Source organism: Lepisosteus platostomus, chromosome 11 (genome assembly GCF_059453375.1).
Source record: "Lepisosteus platostomus isolate fLepPlt1 chromosome 11, fLepPlt1.hap1, whole genome shotgun sequence".
NCBI lineage: Eukaryota > Metazoa > Chordata > Actinopteri > Semionotiformes > Lepisosteidae > Lepisosteus > Lepisosteus platostomus.
Genome location: NC_142621.1, coordinates 45,101,339 through 45,122,854, shown reverse-complemented (window position 1 = coordinate 45,122,854; position 21,516 = coordinate 45,101,339). Strand labels below are relative to the sequence as shown.

Sequence of the window (21,516 nt, the reverse complement as noted above, 5' to 3'; positions counted from 1 at the left end):
GCGTAGCGGCGTTAGCCCGGGCTCAGGAGGTCAGACGATGTCCTCAGGCGGCGGAGGAGACAACCTGGTGCTAGGCGGGTCTCAGGACATCCGAACCCTCAATGCCGAGCGAGGAAGAAAGGTGACCCGGAAATATATAGCCCCACACAAAGACAAACCGGAAGGACAAGCAAAGCACAGGGAAACCAGGAACAGGGCAGAGTAGCAGTAGAGGGTGTGACAATAGTTCCCTGCTGGGGTTCGACAGCGAGTGAGACAGAGTATACAGTAGTGTGCGATTGGGGGTGGTGCAGATGGGGGAGGGGAAGTAATAGATTGGGGTATACTGTATGTCTTTTGGTGCCATGGGTGAAAATAAGCCAGAGGCTTTAAGCATGTTGCTAATAAGAAACAGCAGTGTCTGGGTAACATAACCTGGTCCAACTTGTGTCCTCAGGATCATAACCGCGTATTCCAGAGTTTCGAAATGTTGGAGAATAGCCCCGAAGAAACTCAGGTCTCAGCTGCCTTCAGTTTGGAGCCAGACAATTAAAAGCTGTAGGGAACAAGACTGGGTGTATATTAACCTCACTTCCTGTAGATAAGATCAGCCTGGCAGTGGGCTATTGCAATTATTAAATAAGAATATTGAAACAAAATGAGCTCTACAGAGTACAGTATCTGGTTAATCAGCAATGGAGCCAGAGGGGAAGACTTCAATCTCAATTTGGTTCGCTAACTACACTGACGTAATAAAATACAATGCATGTTTTTCCCCAAAAAAATAAATACCCTTTTTAGTGTTCACTAAAAAGCCAAAAATGTTCAAGCCATGCAAAATCACAGCCAGGTGGACAGGTAGAAAACAATGGACATTGAACTACAGAAGTTCTGTGCTCTAGTGTTATAGATTATATTCATTACGTGCTACAGCGTACTGCAATAACTTCTAAAATATACCTATCATACTCAGACTAAATGGTTTTGAATTGCTGAATGGAGAGATAACGGTTGCCCTCATTCACAGAGGGCTCAGCAGGTTTTCTCTGTTTGATGTGGGCCAGCGCAAAACAAGGGTAAAATGTCTGTAACAGGCTCAGAGTCTGAAAGCTGGGGTTTTGGGTAAGACTTGCTCAACTCAGCTGTGCTGTGCCGCTTCTCTTCCTCCTTACACCCCTCTCGGCAAGACTGGCTTCAGAAAATGATTAAAGAGTCAGGAGAACAAAGCAGAGGAGGCACTAGTGAATGGGAGCTCACTGACTGGACTTCCTCAGTTCCTGAACTGTCACCACAATGGAATCACCCCCGAGGAGACCCAGGGCCTGCCTGCGTGCTAGCTGGACTAGATCAAAGACATCGAGGCTGGGGGTTCATGGAGGCTGTAGATGAGGACATGTGTGTGGGGGGGGGGCAATTTCTTTTGGAGAACAACAGCTGTAAACTGTCAGTTCTCTATACTTCCTCTCTCCCTCCTCTGTGGCTGTGGCTGCTGAACCTTGTCTCTGTTTGTTCGGCAGTGACAGCGCATCCTCAGAGCAGACACCTAGGGAGGAAATGGCCAGCAAGCGCACGATTTCAAGCATCCTGAAGAAGGATGTTTGCTGTTCTTCCTAAAGTTTTGTTGAAAAAACGATCGAGAGGAAACGTTTTGCAGGAAAAAAGATCACCAGCATTGGGCTTTTCTTGTTCTTCCTTGTTATCAATGTTTACGCATTCTGTAGATACAAACCAGCCTGCATTCCCTGTACCCAACACTGAAATAACAACTGTGTGAGTAGTACCTACGTGAATTTAGGAAAGAAAATCTCTTTGTCCAGGTGTAGATTGAGGGTATTGCTGATCGCAAGACTATATGTTGTCCTCCAGCTTGAAAGGGGGAAATTCACGTGAGGCATTTAAAACACAGTTGAAGTGCGACTTTCCACATAATACTGCAGATATCGATTTGTCCTCTGGAGGGAGACAGTGATCCACACAATAAAGTGCAGTGTACTGAACTGCGGGGTGCTGAATTACGGAAACATCTAAAAGCTCATGCCAGTTATAAATGATTTACCAACTCCGTTCAGCAGCGTGTCATTATTTCCACATGAACCCTGTATTTTTCTCTGTCAACTGACTGTCTGCTTAGTACCTTTACTTAGCTGCAGTGGATTTACTGTCTGGCTTTTAGCTTCAACAATAAAGAAACGGCGACGGCAAATGTCTCATTTTTTTCTGGCAAAGGCTTCTCTATCACAATCGCAAGCAAGACAGACTGAATTATCTTCTCAACCTCTGACTAAGGATGAAAGCTGGTGATGACACTTGGCATAATCAACAAGGATATAAGAGTTGATATGATAAAGAATTATTACAGTCATATTTTTTTGCTTTCCCTTTAGGCAGCTTTTTAGGATTTACATACAGTAGCTGAAACTCCCAAAAAACAAAAACAAAACAACTATAGGTTTGATTTGTTTCCCCCGCTGTGTGTCAATGACACTCCTGAAAGTTGATAACTTTATCTTCAAATATTACTTGAACTTTGAACTTGAACTTTATTGCCATATGTAACCGGTACTGGTACAATGGAATTCTTACTTACAGAAAGTCTCTCGATTATAAAACAAGTGTAAAAAACAAAACAAAGTGCAAACAGTGCATCAAGACAATGTACAAACAAACAATAGACAATGTGCAAGTAAACATGCAGACAGTTTGACTGTAAACAATACAGACGTGTAAACAATGACTGGAGACGTACAATTAATAAATTACAATGAGGTAGATGGTGATGGTGTAGGTGTGGTCCGAGGGGGATGGCTAAATGTGTTCGCCAGTCTCACTGCTTGTGGATAGAAGCTATTGAAGAATCTAGTGGTAAGTGTCCGTATGCTCTTATATCTCTTGCCTGAGGGCAGTGGGGTGAAGAGCTCATGCCCGGGGTGGTGACTGTCCTCTGTGATGGCCAGAATTCTACCACGGCAGCGGTCCTCATAGAGCTGTTTAATGTCGGTGAGACCGCAGCCGATGATCTTCTGGGCCATATTGACCATTCTCTGCAGTGCCTTTCTTTCTCGCGAAGAGGTGTTGCCATACCACACGGTGATCCCGTTGGTGAGGACGCTCTCGATAGTGCAGCGGTAGAAGTTCACCAACACATGTGTTGGCATCCCCCATCGCTTGAGGCACCTCAAGAAATAAAGGCGCTGCTGAGCCTTCTTCATGATAGAGTCAGTGTTCACAGTCCAGGTTAGATCTTTAGAGATGTGAATTCCCAAAAACCTAAAGCTGGTGACTGTTTCCACTTCCGTTCCATCAATACTGAGTGGGCTGTGAGTGTGTGGCCTGTGTCTCCGAAAGTCCACTATTAGCTCTTTCGTTTTCTTTATGTTCAAGTCCAGGTTATTGCTATGACACCACCTAAGCAGCTGTACAACTTCATCCCTGTAAGTGGACTCGTCATCATCACTGATCAGTCCTATTATAGTGGGATAATATTATATTATTTCCCTTCAACAAGATTAACTGTCTGCAAAAACGGGATAAATGTGTATGACTGTCTTTGTCAGCAAACGGCATGACAGCTTTAAACAAGACTAAACAAACAAAAACACAATTCAATACAAAAGCACCACGCCTCCCAGATTTGCTTTTCTGAATATTGTCCTCAAAACAAAATTTGGTTGTCCTGCTGATAATCAGTTCAAAATTGGGTTTTTGGCACTAAATTTGAAACTTCACTGAATATCTCTGTTCTAGTTTAAGCAAAGGGTTCAGTGTCACAGTTTTTCTCATTTCAGAAGCATAAACAGAGAGAAGTCAGAGGTCATACATGTAAAACTTGACTGTTTCAGTCGGGCAGGAACAGAATGGCAATCTGAAACAAGCGGGCAATTCACACAGGAAAGGTTAAGGTAAGCAACCCCTGACTTCTTTTCCTGTAATTTCAGTACAGAAAATTAACTGCAACACAAGACTAGGCGTTTGTTTTTAATGACAAGGCGTTTGTTGTGACCAAAAAAACAACAAAAAAATTGTGTAATCTTAATTTGCATTGCGATCACAGGATCACAGTCCCCGACTACCTGTGATTAAAAAATACTCCATACAATCACTTATGATAAATCAAGAGTAGAAACACACGGAAAAAGCATACTGCTCAGGAGCTGAATGAGAGATACCGTAACGACTCTTTAAAACCCATTTAGCAATGAGTGAAAACAAATACTTATTTCAGTGTTGGAAAATGGCGATTTAATTTTAGTTAAGACTTCCTAAGGTCAGATAAATTGAAAATAGCCCCGACTGAAAGTTGACTTATTCTCTCGAGTTTTCACGACATGCTGCATGAATCGCACAACGAGTCAGAAAATGCAGCACATTTCCCTCTGGTTTTCCAGGACCCCAACATGTAAAGCAATCTTGTTTGAGTTTTATTTTTCAAACATTAAGTACAGTAGCTTGGATGACATTTTTGTAAGCTGAGCAATTTATTCAAGCCAATGTAATAATGATCGCAGTATTCCAAAGATCTCCGTTAACATGAAATACCAAACAGCACTTCTTTTAAACTTTGCAATTCCAGTTAGATGTTACGGACCTACCGATCAGACACAAACTATGTGGGCAGCTGTCACGGGCGCTCTATTATCAGTAATTAAGTGAGTGGAGAAAAAAACAACAACTAATGGACAGCTTTATCAAGAGACTCCTTGGTGTCTGACGCATGTAGTTAATAGAAGTTTAACAAGCAATTAACTATAACCGAATGTCAAATACAGATGTTTGCTCTCTTACAGCCCCTGATATGGATATCTCAAATGGAATGAAAATGCCACACCTGATAAGAAACTTTGACTTGTCTAGTTATGTTCAAACAAATGACTAGAGCCTAATCTCATGGATAAATTCCCATGCTAGGTCCTTAAAAACTAAACTGGGTTTTTATCATTGAAGTAAACAGTGTTGCGCAGTTCAGGTCTTTGGAGAGGAATGAAATGTGTGTTGTGTGACATCAGGAGGTTGAGTCCTGCACTGAACTACCTGTGACCCTTGCACAGACACATTAGAAAACACTTGAAATAGCACCAATGCCATGGAATAGTACTGACACGGTATGTTTAAAGTCCTCAGAAGCACTTAAAACCGTTACCAGACGATTAAATGCCATTTTATTGTACAGTACCTTCTCTGGTACAGTTGACATAGCCCTGGACTGAGAGCTGGAAGCACTGGATGTCCGGAATAAAAGACTAATTAACATGTTTAAGTTTTTTCAGTAAAAACACACTTTACGTAATTTGTTTCAGAACAGATAAGGCTTAGAACATCCGTCTATATTTGAATTACCGCAGTTAAGTTATTTTCCACATGAATCCAAAAAAATCTAATTATGGCAAAAGTTAAGGGAAGAATGTATGCTATTTAGGAAAAATGGGTTACCTCCAAGTTACCTCCCAAGTTATCTAAAAGCATGTATAAAAAAAGTAAAGAATGAGGTGTTCTACAAATTAACAAGGAGATTTGAGGTTGTTTGCAGGACATGTCTGCATGTATGCTAAAAGACCAGCAGTCCCCACCCAGATCCAGCCTCCATGGTTGCAGAACCTTAAACTCTGGGTACCCAGAAGAAAGGGGTGTAACATTTGTCAGTTCTTGAAGGCCAAATCAACAGAGCTCTTTTTTTATTTTTGATCAATACGAGCTGTAAAAACACACATTGCGCGCCATTAATCCCTGGCAATGGGCATTTTCCTCAGCTCTCAAAAGGCCTCTCTGCCGGACCACTGTTTACTTCCTGTCATCGTGTGTCTGCTCACTCGCCCAGGCACAGGCATTTTGAAACCCTTGATGTCGTTTATTTTGGTTGTTTTTAGCTGGCCACATTTATCCATTCCAAAGTCAAATCTGCCACCTGAAATTGTGCTTTTGGGGGATCTTTTTAAGTGTCCATTGTGCGATGAGTGCCTGAGGTAATGTTTTACTGTATATAGTACCAGTCATTTAGAAACTGCCAGTCTCCGTGCTGTGATACCAACACGCCTCCTGCTCTCCTATTCGCTACATGAACATTTTTTCTTCACAGGCTATCAGGATCAGCCAGAGAACGCAGTCAAGACCTAAAGCAGCCAGATACAGAACCGCTGAAACACACAGTGTGAGTTGTCATTGTGTTTATTCTAAACTTGCATGGGGGGTTCTAACCCTTCAGACAAACAAAATCCGACTGAACTGGCGAACCGGATAATGCAGAATAGAAAACAGTTTTCTCTCACACTCGCACACAGACGGAATGAAGTGATTCTTTTTTTAAGCAACCCTTACAGACACTCAATGATCTATAGTATAGTGACAACAGCAGTAAAGGAGAAAATGAGTATGTCTTACTGTGTCTTATGTGAAATAAATAAAAGATGTGTTTACGATGCCATTTCAAATTGTTCGCTCATTATTTACTAAACGTTAAAGATGCTAGGGAAAAAAAAAACATAAATGCACCGGAACGCCTAATAACTTCCTGATTAATTGCAATCTAGCCAATGAGACGTGTAGCACACCACAACTATTTACAGCTCGTTTGTCGGAGTTGACTAAATTAAAACAAGATTGAATGAAAATGAGATAGCAGCATAGAGGTTTTTACAGTTTTATTTTAAGCGAGGAGGTGAGCACGTTACTACGGCAAGAGGGGAAAAAAGGCGTCTCTTGGTGTGTGTAAAGTGTGAAATATTGTTGTGCAGGTAAAGGATTATTAGTGCCAGATTTTCATGAGAGACTCACAGGCACCAAGGGATAGTGGGTCATACTGCAGTTACACAAGACAGAGATCTGGGGTGTACCCCTGAACGTACTGGAATCATGCCTTTATCAGAACTGTTAAGGTCTGTTAAAAGCTCCCCGAGTTCCTTTCGGAACTTAACCACACTGGTTAATTAATTTCACGTTAATTGAGGTAACACGGGCAGGACAAACCCGCTGCCCAGTGCATATTCAGTTTCAGATCTGAACCGTTTTCCTTTCGCCTGAGAGGTAAAATATTCCTGGCGGTAGCTGCCTCCCAGAGACCCAAAAGTGCCATTTCAGCAGACTAACGCGCGAAGATACAAGTAGACTGATATACTGCAGCGCTAAGCCACGGAATGAAGTGATAACATGAACGTCTTTTCTGTCTGCCCTCGCCCCATGGAGTGATTTATGAGATTCTTACCCATTACTTTATACCGAAGCCAAGATCAAATCCTCACCCTTGCTAATCATAACCATCTGGTTCGTAAAGAAATGCAAATATTACAGATTTACTGCTTCTACTCTAGTTTTCCAAGAGAGACTTCCTGTATGGTTTATACCTTCAGCCAGGTGGAATGTTATGTAAGGATACAAGCCAATAAATTCTTGGTGTCTGTTGTAGAGTACTGGATCCTTCCAGATATACTTTATAAAAATGAAAAAACATTCAAATTCTAAAGCCCCATTCTGGGTACAGTATTTCTCTTTAATTATCCTTTTGAAATAGTAAAATCTCATGGTCTTTCCCAAGTTCCAGTGGAAGTGTTTGTACACCTGTTCCCAGACTCTGTGCTGTTCTAAAGGAAGACTATTGGAGATTATTTGGAGCACATGAACATGATCAAACCTGAGATCGATGCAACAATGTTAATATTAAATCGGTCAGCAATCCTGAGGTTTTAAGAAAGTATAGGATTCTTAGATGTTTCTAGATTTTCAGAAGCTGAATGATTTTTGAAAAAAAAAGACTAAAATTTGAAATGTCAGGCACATTTTTTCAGTTTACAAAAGACCTCTATTAAGGTAAAGCCTACTGACAAACTTAACATAAGCACATTCTTTGTAATTTCTTTTGAATTTTTAATTCATTCTTGACTAAGCCTTACCATATGTTCTGTCCCATTCAATCCAAATCACTGTTTGGAAAGGAACAACGTTGCCAACTGATGGCTTGAGTAATGAGAAATAATTACAACTCCACCTTAAGACAATTATGAATACTTCTATCACGAACTGACAACATGTCCAGGGCTACGTAAAAATATAAATAATAAATATCAGCATTCAAGAGAAATACATGTTAGGTAAAAGAAGCACATATGATAAACAACTCTCCAGGAACTGACTGTATTCTACCAGTGGTACTTAAGGAAACAAGTGATGTTACAAAACTCTCCTAAAAGTTGCTCAAGACAGGAGTAACTAACACCAGTTGACTGGAAAAATGCTAATGTAAAACCAATCCAATAAAGAACAGAGACAAAGCTGAACAAGTAATTCTAGAACATTGTGCTTTAGTTCTATTATATATAAGGTTATGGAAAAATAATAGTCAGAACATCTGCACGTCAGCATGAGTTTAGAACAGGATGGTCTTGCTTAAGTAACATGTCTGAGGTCTTTGAACAAGCAACTGCAGTAAAGAATTTTAAACATGAGTCTATTAGATGTTTTTGGAATGGGAATTGGATAATGTATAAGAAGCAGAGGGTACAGAGGTAAAAGCTGAAATTTGTGGGACAAAAGTAGCAGGGGACCACAAGGATCTTAACTAGGACTACTGCTCTTTTTCATTTACTATGTCAATGAACTAGATTTAGGCATTATTATGACCTAAACCGAGTTTGTAACAAAAGTTCGGGAGGGATGACAGCAACCAAGTTCAATCAGACTCAGCTGTCAGTAATTAGCAATTGCTCCTGACATCCATTCCTCTCCCAAACACTATAAATACCTACGGGATCCCCATCTCTCTCTCTTGCATCCCACCTCCACCCCATCTCCTCCTCTGCAGCTGCCCCTTGGTCACCCTGAGGGGGCTTCTGGTCTCCTTGTCCTCTGGCCAGGAAGCCAGCCCTCAGCCGAGCAGGTGAAGCCACAATTTCGCTCCGTGCCGCTTTCATCTTGGGTGTTGTCATTCCTAGTGAATTTAGAATAGTGCCTTTTCTATTTCTGTTCTACCTTTAGAATAGAAAACTGTTCATTTCCTGAATAAACAGTGAACCATGAATCAGAGGACAGAAACTGCGCATTTAAAAGAGGGAACAAGAGGCACTTTATTTACACAAAGGATTGTGTCTGGAACAAGCTACCCAGTCCTGTTATAGATGCCAATACCCTGGCTTCTTTTGTTCTGTTCGTGAGAAATTTAGAAGTTGGGTCCCAAACAAATTGCAAAAATAAATCTTGTATTAATCATCTTATTTGGGGGATCTCTTGGCGACCACATTGGTAAGATTTTAAAGATCTTTAAAGTCTCATATATTCCAACTATTCAAGCAAAAATGACTTTTTAAAAAAGAATAACTTAGCTTCAGATAGGCTAGGGAGCTTTCCTTTGTAAAATCTGAAGCAGTTATATACTGTATAGACTAGAGTGCATTTAAAAAGCAATTCCCCAAGTCATGGAGATGAATTCAACCACGGCATTGGTTTTCTAGAGCTGTGTTGGTCCCCTCGTTTAAAATTACACCTTTTGAGTTGAAAAAAGACATGGAGACCAGAGAAATGAAGCAATTTAAGGAATAAGCAATATGATGAATTACATTTTGCTTCATTCAAAGAGCAAACGTGATATTTTTACGACACAGACCGCTAAAAGAGGAAGGTTCTCCAAATAATACAGAAAGACTATCACTCTGATTATGAACCCAACTTTTATCGCGACGTAAAACAGCCGTGTTGCCATGGAAGCATCACTTTAGTTTTTTAACTGCCTTTTGGTACCATATCCTTCCAGTGAGAAGTCATTAAAACCCATCTGTGAGTCTGTAAATCTGCTGGACAAACATGGTGCTGACGTACAGTCCCTTCCGGGCTGGTTTGTGTCCTCAACAGAGAAATCCACAGCACAGTAAAAAAAAAGGCCAGCTTCCACTCAACACCAATGTAATTTAAAAACCATAAAATAAAAAATAATTCTAATGCTTGATCAACGCGCCTCTTTCCTAGATGAATACTGTTTGGCTCAGAGCTCGGCTTAAGCCCTATTGTCCTGACCTCTCCAGTTCGACTCTTGGCCACGGAACTTGCTGGCTCTAACTGGGATTCACCAAGCAGCAGCACACAGCTGGCTGAGTGCACCAGGGATGGGGCTGAGAGTAGTCAGCCAGGGCTCTGCTGGCTTCCTGGCAGACCCTTACTCCTCTGTGATTTGCCAGGAGTCTGCAGGCCAGCCCTGACATCAGTGAGAGACACGCCACCCCTACAGTCAGCGCTCAATGTGCTGAGGAAGACGTGCCCACCCGCAGCAGAGTGATACACCTGTGCAGAGACTGCGAGGGGTGGCACATGTCCCATTCTCTCCTGCCGCCATAAAGCTTAGTCATGTACAGCTGAATATTCAAAAGTGGGCACGTATAACGAAATCTGATTGTGCTGCTGCACAACCCTTTACTTTGGACCTTAAACACTCATACCCCAGATTCTCCCCATACTCTAAACTCAGCTTCCATTCTACAGGTATGGCCCCTATTCCAGTTCACCCATGTCCTGTGTCCAGCTCATTTAAAACCAATACATATACTGAAAGTGCTCTGAATGGGAGGTTATGAAGAGTATTAAGACCAAAGCTGCCAGACTACAACATGCTCATCTGGAGTTTCTATAAGTGAACCTTGTCTTAGCACTTTGCTTTTTGGAGTTAGTGGAGCAAAGGGATTTATTAATGTTTCATTTCAAGCAAACTTTATACATTATCGGATTTATCCAGGAAAGTGTTGACTCTCACTCTGACGCCTTTTAATTAATTGTCTTGCAGCTGTTACCAGATGTTTAAATAAAAAGTCCAATCTGTTTCATTAAAATATAACGGGTGACAGGGGAAGCCCAATAAAACTGAAATGAAATGAAATAACCACCTCGTGATGGGCCTGTGAAAACATTAACAAGGAAAAAGAAAAGTTTGTCCAGCAAGTCAGGTAAAAGTATATGATTCTGTCCTGCGAACAAGTCTTTAAAATCATCAGGATTGGAAAGTACATTTTATTAAAAACTGCTTGCTATGTTCTCTTGATATAAGTATGGGCACTGTCTCAGAATACTAGCAACAAAAAAGATTCCAAAAATGTAGTTACTATACACCACTGCTTGTCTTATAACCATAACCAATTTTAATAGTACAATGTAAAAATACAAATAAACTTGTGTCGTACCATTTGCAAGAAAAAAAAGATTATTTTAATCCTAAATCTCTTAATCTGTGACCCTCACGACACTTTTCTCTGCTGACTATATTGCATCATGCAACACATAAAATACTGCATACTGCAGCAAAACCTTGGATAATATATTTGCTGTTTTACACCACGCCAAGTCATCTTTGCAAACTGCAAGTGGAAAAAAAATATACTTTAAAATATGAAGATAAAAAACTGAGCAAGAAATACCTAAACAGCACTGTAAAAGAGTCTCTGCTGTGAAAGCCTTCTGTGTGAATCTACCATTGTACTGAATATGTAGCCCCAGCTCAGTGCTTCAGTCAGTATTGTGTACAGCGGGAGGTACACATGGCCAAGTTTCAAGCATCAACTCTATGGCATTTTGCTTTCTTAAATGAGCTGAATAGATGTAAATATAAGATTTGCAAAATGGGATTTTGCTTTTCTCTCCAAACTTCCTCCAGACTTCACTTTTTTGGCCTCATGCAGAACAGCTTTCCGTGCGAGATCGAGAGGAGAACAGAAGCCCAGCGCTGAGGTTACAGCGGAATTCCAGCCAGCTCAGATTGCAGTCACAACGTTGTTTCAGCGGAGCAAAACCGCAGTGTGTACACCCTGCCCTTTGCCTCGATTTGAAACCCTTGCACGGCAGGTACCCTTCACCGAGGAAAAAGAAAAGGAAAGAGTCAGGCATTTCTTGTTCTCCTTCTGGTTTTTCTTTTAAAAGCCAAACGGCGGAGGTGTTTTTGAACAAATATGTTTGTGCACCACCTCGTGCTTCCTCATCACCCCTCCCCACACACACTGTCTCTGACCCCCAACACACACACCAAGCAAGTTGTACTCTGGCTTGCTTTGCTTTGCTGTACAGTATGTATGGCCTACAAGTAGGGACAGCACACCTTTGTGTCCAGTTATTATCAAGGCTTTGTGATTATCCCAGGCTCTCTCATCTGTGCTCAAGGATGCCTTAAAGGTGCTTAAAGTTATTGCAACACTGAAATGATTGAACAATAATTAAAGGAACGCAAATATATCCACATTAAATATCACAATATACAATTATCTGTCCAAACTAAAGATCCATTGCTTAGATTTACCTGATGTCCATGAGAGTGCAGGATTTAAGTGCTTTTTCAAAGAAGGGTCAGTTGAGCTAATTATTTGCCAAACAATGGGTTCATTTATCAATGAAGCCTTGATAAGAGATATGTGGACAGAGCTTAGGAAGGACAGGCTGGGCTTAACTGGACTTTCTCCTTCAATAAAAACATCAGGGCTCTGCAGAATAGTAAATGTCATAGTTACTGAGGGTGTTCCCAGCTCTGTTGTAAAATCCATTAACTGTTTTTTTACAAGTCACTGTACAAGATGCAGGAAACAAAAGGGTAGAATTTATGAGAAGTCAAATGGACAAAGAAATATTATGAGAAACTGCCACATGTGAAGGGCAGGCTTTCTTTACGTGAACAAGAAGAATATTTAGCTCAGTGCCTGTCTAATAACTTCTTCATAAAGTGACTTTTTAAGAGCAAAAGGGACTGTATTATGTAGTTCATGTTCACCCACATTATAGTTTTTTAAAAGCTTAACTTGCCATAGTTGTTTTGTTTTACTGCTCCAAACAAATTTCAAATTGAAGCAACTTTCAAATACCCACCCAGATAAGAACTGAGGTGTCTAGAGAGAGCATTGGCTTCTTACTTGTAGGACACTTGTGATATATAAAATTAGTCACTTGAGCGTGTTTTTTTGTGAATTTAGGATGTTCTTTTTATACCACACCACAGAGTAAATGAAAACATTTTCTAAATAAAAATGACAGTCTTGTACAAAACAAGGTTAGAAACCCAGTAGTCATAAACCACAAATGTTTTCTTTTAATCTTTTAGTCATCTAGCTGCGTGCATCAAAACCAATGTACTCTACAATGAAATAATTAGAACTACAATGTTCAACAACTAAAAATTAAAAGTATTGCAAAGTTAAGATGGTGAAATATCTCTACATGACACAACAGTCTACAGTATCTCATATGAAGGAGAAATTTGAAATGTTTTTTTCTTAATACTTGTGCTTAATGGTGTTTTTTATATTAGCGGTTATATTTTATTTTCAACATTTGGTGGTGAATGAAATGTGACATATAAATGTGCAATTTGTTATCTTCCCAGCTCATGGCATACATTCTGGAGCAGAAATTCAGCATGTCAAAAGGCTGTTGTTGTGTGGATGTCATGTCATTGAGCCTGAAACAGGGCCGGACCTTGTTTTACAGTGGATTTCTATTGATTTACTAAACCACAGTATGTGAATCAATGTGTTTAGCTCTTTTCTAAAGCTCTTAGATCTTGTATAAACAATTTGGCTTTCCTGACGGTGGGACGAAAGCTGATTTTTTGTCTTTATTTTGTTAAACTGTGTTCATTCCAAATGGACTCAAAGAACACTGAGGGTTTCAAAGAATGTTATAAACAAAAGCAGGCTGTTCGGATTGTCTAGCTTTTAACCATTTATTTACAGTAAGCCAAGGAATGACCTTCCACAACATGGCTAGGTACAGTAGCTTTGTCAAGAAACCCACAAACTTTGTATAGTCCGATACGAAACACCCAGGGTTGTGTTATAACTTTCCTCACCTTTGGGTCATACTGTGTTGTTTACAAACCATAGTTTTTCTATATCTAAATAGCCCAGGCCCAGGGTATAATTTATTTAAACAAGCCACATCGCCACTCAGCCAGTAAGCAGGTCAAATTGCAGAAGCATGAATATTTGTACTGAAGTGTGAGTCAGTAAAATACCAAAGCAATGCTATGCCTCATTGCCATGGCAACTCAGAACCATCTGAGTTTCATAGTTAAACAGCTAATATCCTGCTTTGAAGTAGCTCTGAATTATTGAAGCCCATATTTCCACATGACTGTGCTATTTACTGGAGGGACTGTTTCTTCTGCCCCTAGTGGATATTTTTAAGTTGTTGATGTGAACATATCCATGCAGAAGAGGCTAAGCTGTTACTTCTAAAACACCTGCCGCTAATATGTTTTTTTCTTATGACAGTCCTCCCTACGATAACTTAATGAGAAACACAAATCACGTAATTCGTGGGCTTCGTATTTTAGCACTGTTTGTGTCAACATGATACAGATCAGATGCTTCCCTATGTGCTGAACATGTAGGTCTCCTTAATCCTCTGAAGCTGCGTCTTTAGTCAGATGGAATCCTCTCTTTCTGTGGTGTTCGCTCTGAAAACAGAAGCCAGAATGTCAGTGGCTTTTTTTTTCAACTGAATTCTCATTAATCGGAAATATTAAGTTCCCTTTTTAATATCTCAGACATCCACACTGAATATGTGAAGATGCATGCAAAGGTTTCTGATTTTTTAATAAATGCTAAGCACGCTTGCATATATGTTTTGTCTGTGCCTTGCTGACATGAATTACGTCTTCAGAAATGTAAAATCCAGAAACCTAGAGAAGGTATATCAAGCCTGTATTGTAAGGTAAATATTCTAGATAGAGTCTACAAAGCACAGACACAGCGGAACTGTAAAATGTAAAGTAGCTGCTTGGAAGGTAGGAAAGGCTTGACATCTCTGAGTAATAAAATTAAAAACTTGAAGATGGTGCATTACATAAGAAAGTCCTCTTGTGCTTTTAGAATTTTCTTAGATCACGTTCCAGAATCTACAGTAACTCAATACCCCACTTAATACCACATGATATATCTTTATCTCTCTGTCATCAAATGATATTTAGAGGATTAGGGATAGCGAGCAGAGAATGTATGATCTAATTTTGTGAGGATATAATTACAGGATTAAAAAAAGATAACGTTCTGCGTTTTTAATAATATTTATTTGTTGCTAATCAACCCAGGTTGACTAATTTAGCAGCACTGTGAAAGGCGCAGCATACTGAGCTCTGACAAATGCAATAAAAGTGATCTTAAATTGAAAATGCCTTTATTGTCATGAGCACCAAAGCTGGGATGCAGTCCAATAAAAATGACAAGTCTCATTGATGGCACAGATCGTACTACAGGTAAGTCGTTTAATATTGAAAAATAAGAGAGCATGGGTGCTCAAGTAATAGAGCAAATATACAAGCATACACCATAGGACTGAGCAATAACAATACAAAATAATTGCATTTGTGAATGCTTATTGTGTGTTTAAGCATTGTGGAATTTGGCTTAAACTGCCTGGTGTAGGAAAAATGTGAAAAGAGGTTTTCATGTGGTATTTCTAGCTTTTGGAAATGATGTGGAACGATTACAAGTTAGGCTAGCTGGGGTGAATTAGTAGGGATTGGTTGTCACTATCCCTCTCAAGTTTTTTTAAGAATCCGTTTAATACCAAATGTTCTTAATGTTTCAGACAAGTAACAGGAAGCTGTGTATCTGATGCCATTCAATTGAATTGCATCCCCCCAGAATTAGGTCTGTCAGAGAATGGGATTTTTTCAGTCTTAATTTCAATTACTTATTTTCTGAGAGGCTCCACTTTGAAGATCTAATATGGTCCTGCCAATCAGTATTCCAAAAGAAATGGTCTTACAGAGTCATCACCGTCTGGCATGTTTGAGGTTATCCAGTAAAAGCAACAAGGATAAACATGTGCCAAAGCAAAGGAATGTTCGTGCCATGTAATTGTTAGATCTTTGCCTACTTCTAGTGACATTGGAAGATTGGATTTTCAGCCTCCTTACCTTGGTTATCATTTTTCCTATACTGTACATTCACTTGATGAAATTTAACCACCAAAATCAGCAGCAGAGATACACTTGAGCATAATATTTAAAGTCTGAAAATGAAACTGATTAGAGTTAGCCTCCATGACTAAGCTATAGAAACCTGGGCTTTTTGTCATGTATTTCAGGCACACGAGTCATAAACACTAAGCTTTATACTGACTGGGCAGGTTTTGATTTTCACAGTGCCCAGCCTTTTCTTCTTCATTTCTTGATAACCAAACCATAATAGTTTGAGGGACTGGGTTTGCCTGGTTTGTGGTTTCACAATTTAACATCTGAAATTTTCCTACTGCTCTTTCTTCATTGCTCAGTCCCCGTGTTATGCCTGCAAGTTATACTGAAGTTACACTGAAGTGCTGACTTCAATATAGCTTGCATGTGGAACACAAAACACAAAAGCCATTCAATGACAAATCATTCCCAGCATGCTCCCCTCCGATGGAAAATATGCAAAAATGAATTAAAAACCATCAGATTAGACAGGTCTTTTCTGTATATGAGCCTGCCATTGAAGAGTCCACACCACAGGGAACAAAAACAGCAGTAGGTTCATGTTTTTGATAAAGACGTTGAAAGAGTTGATAAAAGCAAATTCTGAGAATTGGGTACTGGATCTAGTTTCTATTAAACTGAAAGGAAAATGTCTTCCATCTGGAAGAAAGTGATTTGTATTGTATGGCATGGTGAAATTTGGTTTATCCCACCCTGGCTGTTGGATGAGGAGGCTGGGACCCACATGCGGAGTTGGAGGAGCTGCAATGGGAAAGTTGGGTTGAGGAGAGATGTGTGAGATCAAAACCCACAAAAGAGGGTTACTTATGATATATATAGCTTTCAAGAAATGACATTTGGAATGGTTATGATTTAGAATAGATGAGGTGAAAGGGACTTGTTTTTTGTCATTTTTTCTGAACCTCTGCTAAAACCTCCTTGAAGTTTTTGTTACTTTTGTGACAAGCTAGATAAGTAAACACTCCTAAACAATTCTCCATCTTGAGAAGGTTTCAGCATTAATAGAGTGTGCCGAAATGTATGCTAACCTAAAGGACCAATCAGCCATCTTCCATTGTAATGTTTATTTTATTTTCTGCTTTTAAAAACATTAACATACAGTATCCATGTATTTCCGGTATAGGTCTATCTTTTCTGGAACATTAATCTTGTACCTTTATGCTGTTTGTATTTTAAACACAGACCAGAGTACTTGTTATCCTACAGTGTGCATGGAAAAAAATAGTCTCAAACTCCATGTACAGCAACATGTAAACTTGAAAATAACTAAAGGCAGGTGGTTATGGTGATGTTGAAGAAGGGTGTCATGTGCATTGGAATGTAAAGACTAATTGAGAACTTCTGATTGACAAAATTGATTTTTTAAATAGTTTGGTCAAATGCCAATATTGACTAAATGAGTTGATAAATATAATCTGATAGCGCACTTAATATTTTGGCATTAACTTGCCTGGCTGAGGAAATGGATGCGCTGGCCAAAGATATGACCCCCCTCACTTAAAAGGAATGAACCAGGGAGCTGCTGCAAGGGTGTGGCTGGGGCGCAGGGAAATGAGCAACGGAAGATGCGTTCAGTGTTGGGGGCAGTCAGGAGTGTATTTATACTTGTTCAATTACACCATAAATGGTCAGATGAGACAAGTCCTCAATCATCATGAGCAGTGCAGAAGCTACCTTTCCATTCACAACTTTAAGATGCATGATGTTTGCACCACCTGCTGAGCCAGAGAGATCCACACAGTGCAAGCACAAAACAGAAGAAAGGCGAGGAGAAAGAAAGGAGAGGAGGCCACCCAGCTCATCCTGGCTGTTGGTTCAAGAATCTCAAGAAAACAACACAATCCCAGCCTTCAACAGTAAAGCTGCCTTCTAGCTTCATTCCTCCCTGTCTCTTGAGAAACATAATGCACTAAATAAAAGTTTCATGCTCATGCAAACTAAACAAAAAAGTAAACCTCACGCTGTGCTAAATAGGGTGGGTGAAACAAGGTTTGTTTTCTACATTAGAAGCCTAATATCTTGCTTCACACTGGACCTCACCTCAGGAATTGACTACAGTGCCCGTGTTGTGTTACATTTTTGATGACAGTCATACATTGTTTAAAAGAAAAAAAAGGAAAAACTGAAATGGATGCATTATTTATCATTTCTTGTTTTGTTTTTTTAGATGCAAGCACTGGGATTTCTGATACTCAGCTGGAGGACTCTTGACTACAGCGTGCCATAGGTGGTGTTTATATTTCCCATTGCCGGCTTTACTTCTTTCTTCAAGCCCTGCTTTGTAGCTCTTGCACTGTGAACAGATATCAGACTGACACATATTCTAACTTGATCTTGATGAAAGGAAAAGAGAAGACATTATCTTCTGGTTCTCCATACTTCTCCATACTATTATGACAACATGGATGCCGCAGAAGAAATATGTGAAATATGTATTTCAAAAGCATTTAAGGAGCACTAGCACACAATTACAGAGTACAGCATTCTTACAGTTCACTATTCCACTGTTGTGCCACGCAGAGCCATATACAGATCCCTCCCCCAGTCCCTGTGCTATCATGTGGGTTTGTGTGACCCTTTCCAGGAATAAGTGGCTTTCTGATAATGGATGGATGGATGTTCAAGGCCTAACAAAACAAAGCTGGAGAGCTTTATTTTCTCAATGTTTCGAGCTGATTAATTAAAGCACTGAATTTCTGCTCCCCCTCTATTGAGTCTGTGTCACTTGATCTCTTTTCCGTCCCCATCAATCACATCTGTACCAAAGAGACTGCAAAGTCGAGTCTGCACTTTTTGTCAAGTGTCCAGCATTTTCCCTCTCTCGTGCAGTCACGTCGGTGTTCCCTGATTTCTACAGTACATCTAGCCTATGGTCTGCATCTCAATTTTAAGGTAACATTCTGACCAAAGTACAAGTCAGTTATGTGGCTGAACATGAACGCTGGCTAAGTGGGAGATGAATGACTTTAGAAAATAGGGTTATAGTAGAAGCTGGAAACAACGAATGGTTAAACAGCCAAGACGCCGTGATGGGCAAAACAGTCCAGTGCAAAGAGGGGAAAGAATGACATTTTTAAAATTTATTTAATATGATTTTTAGTGCATCACTAATTCACTAAGAGTGATCACTCTTATATACATCACCCTTATGGGAAGGTTATTTTTGCAATTATTTAATGCATCTTAAATAATTAAATAAATCAACACTTTTTAAATACTATTTTTAATTCCAAAAGATCCCAAAACAAGAAGGGACCCACTTCATCCACTATTGAAGGGAACCACCCACTTGCTTGACTTCACTACAGCAGTTCTGGAGGACAAGTGAGAAAGTGCTTCATAAATGGAACTGAGAGGGAACTTTAGGAAGGACAGAGTATACAAAGCCAAATATGGAGTTTAATGGTGTTAATATCCAGAGTTTTATGAGCATTTACATGACTCTGGTCATCATACTGGTTTGAAAAATGTGGTCTAAAAGGAAAACTACCAACACAGCCCCTGCAATCTGGATTTCTTTAGAGATCTCTCATTCCAGTATTGACCTAAGCCTGCTTTAGCTTCTGTGATCTGACCAGATCAAGCAATAATTTGGTCACACTGGTTTCACCCAATTTTATGTGTGTGCAGTACCTCTTGGAAAAAGACTGGATTAGCCCTTAAACTGGGGTTGTGTCTGTTTGTTACATTGGATCTTTCAAATGTAAACAGAAAATGTGAGAGGCTGGATGTTGAAATACAAACTCAGGTTTTCAAGTAAAATGGAGTTGATGGAGCTGCCAGAACTGTTTTCTTTAATCAATCCAGTGCAGATCAGAATACATCAAGGGGAACAATAGCTATACTGTATAGACATCTTATGTCCCTGGGGAATCTCAGACCTTTTGTTTAAAGAATTATTTCACTTTTTGCTTTAAATACTCCCACCCCACCCATTTGATCAGGGTGCAAAAAAAAAAAATCAGAAGAAACTGTCCCTCCTCTTTTTATCAGCATCCTCGAGTTAAGAAGATTTTGAAGCAAAGTGAGAAGTTGTCTCTTTGAACTGCTCTTATGAATGCTGCAAAGCTCATGAAGGAGTCATACTTAATATGCTGAAATGTGATTAGTGTCTGAGTGTGAAATATCACTTCCTTATCTCTGAGTACCAGCTGACAAGGAAATTTCAAGGGATCCATTTTTGGCAAGGCTCACTACCAGGAGTGACAGAGATGATGTCTAAAATTCTACGGCTGTCTGAGAGCTTTGTTCTATTCTTTTGAGTTAACTATTTTATAGTAAAAATGTATATCATATATTTGCACACAGAAAGTATTAATGACAGGTCCTAATGTATTAGGACACAGCATGTTTTGTCATTTGTTAAGCTTAAAAGTCCAACAATATATTAATTTAACAGTATTTGAAATTACATAGTATAGCAAATTTGTCTTGCATGAAAAGCTATAACAATACCATCTTTACCACATTCTTTTGTTTTGCAAATATCTTTGGGGCATTATCTTCTTACATAAAACTCTCAAAAATTCTCTCTAAATAGAACTGGAAGAAAGACTAAAATACTGTAGCACTAAGACTCGACTATACTTATCTATCTTGTGAAGGTGACTCCCTTTTAAAACTGGCATTGTATCACTTATGGCTGTGTGTTCTTTTCTTATCAATACACCTACTGTAGATAATCAACAATTGACAATTTTTAAAGTAAAAATCTGAAGCAAGGAGAAGAAAAAATATGAAGCTATTTCCACAATGCTTCTTTACCTAACCAAATAGAATCATATTTAATAATTGATGTCTTCCTCGTTTTTTCTCCATTATAATTTAATGGCTACAATTATCAGTTGTAAGGATACAGTAAAAATACAGAACACTATTGTTCTTTTCCATGGGATCACTGTCTTCAATACAGGACCTGTCTCGTTTCATGCACACTCAAAAACTTTAACAGTGTCTACTGCAGATGAAGCAAGTGTGTCTGGTTTCAGATCTCCAGTAGCTACAGTACAGTATGTTTTCCCAAAAGTATCTGTGTAATCCTCCATACAGATGACAGATTTAGCCTGGTACAAAACTGGATATTTCCACACAAACTTTTAAATGTCTGGAAAAACTGAATCACTCCCAGTGGATGGGAGTTTAAATCAATACAACAGTTTCTTACAGACTGTTTCTTTAATATGATGGGTATGATTTAGTTTGGCTTGTACATTTCAGAAAAGGTTTATCTCAAACCAAAATTTAGATGTGTCAGAAAGGAGAGTGGTCTAGTACTCACAATCTTCTTTAAAAGGCAAACTAATTTTTTTACTTCTCTAAAGTTCTGTCTTCTTCAAAGGAACTTCCTGATCATTCTCTAGCAGGCTATTTTATAATTAATATGCTACTATAAAGTATGTACATGAAAAGTAAAAAAAAATATGGCAGAATTTCATTACAGGTGAACAAAATCGATTATTTTTGAGGGGTCTGGATAACTTGATATTTTTCATTTAACACTCTTAGATATTTTGGATGAAATGTTAATAAATGAAAATATAGACTGCATATATTACTCACACGATTAAAAAGTGCCTCCATTAAAAAGAATAAAAAAACATCAAACATTTGTGTTCTCA

At 39.3% G+C, this 21,516-nt stretch overlaps 1 long non-coding RNA gene across 1 annotated transcript; it reads left to right on the top strand.

Annotated features, from left to right (window-relative positions):
* The first annotated feature begins 14,892 nt into the window (after positions 1-14,892).
* Positions 14,893-18,599, top strand: LOC148652802 (uncharacterized). The gene is made up of 2 exons (XR_015925099.1): positions 14,893-15,175; positions 18,066-18,599. It is a non-coding gene; the product is annotated as an uncharacterized LOC148652802 (long non-coding RNA).
* The last annotated feature ends 2,917 nt before the right edge of the window (positions 18,600-21,516 follow it).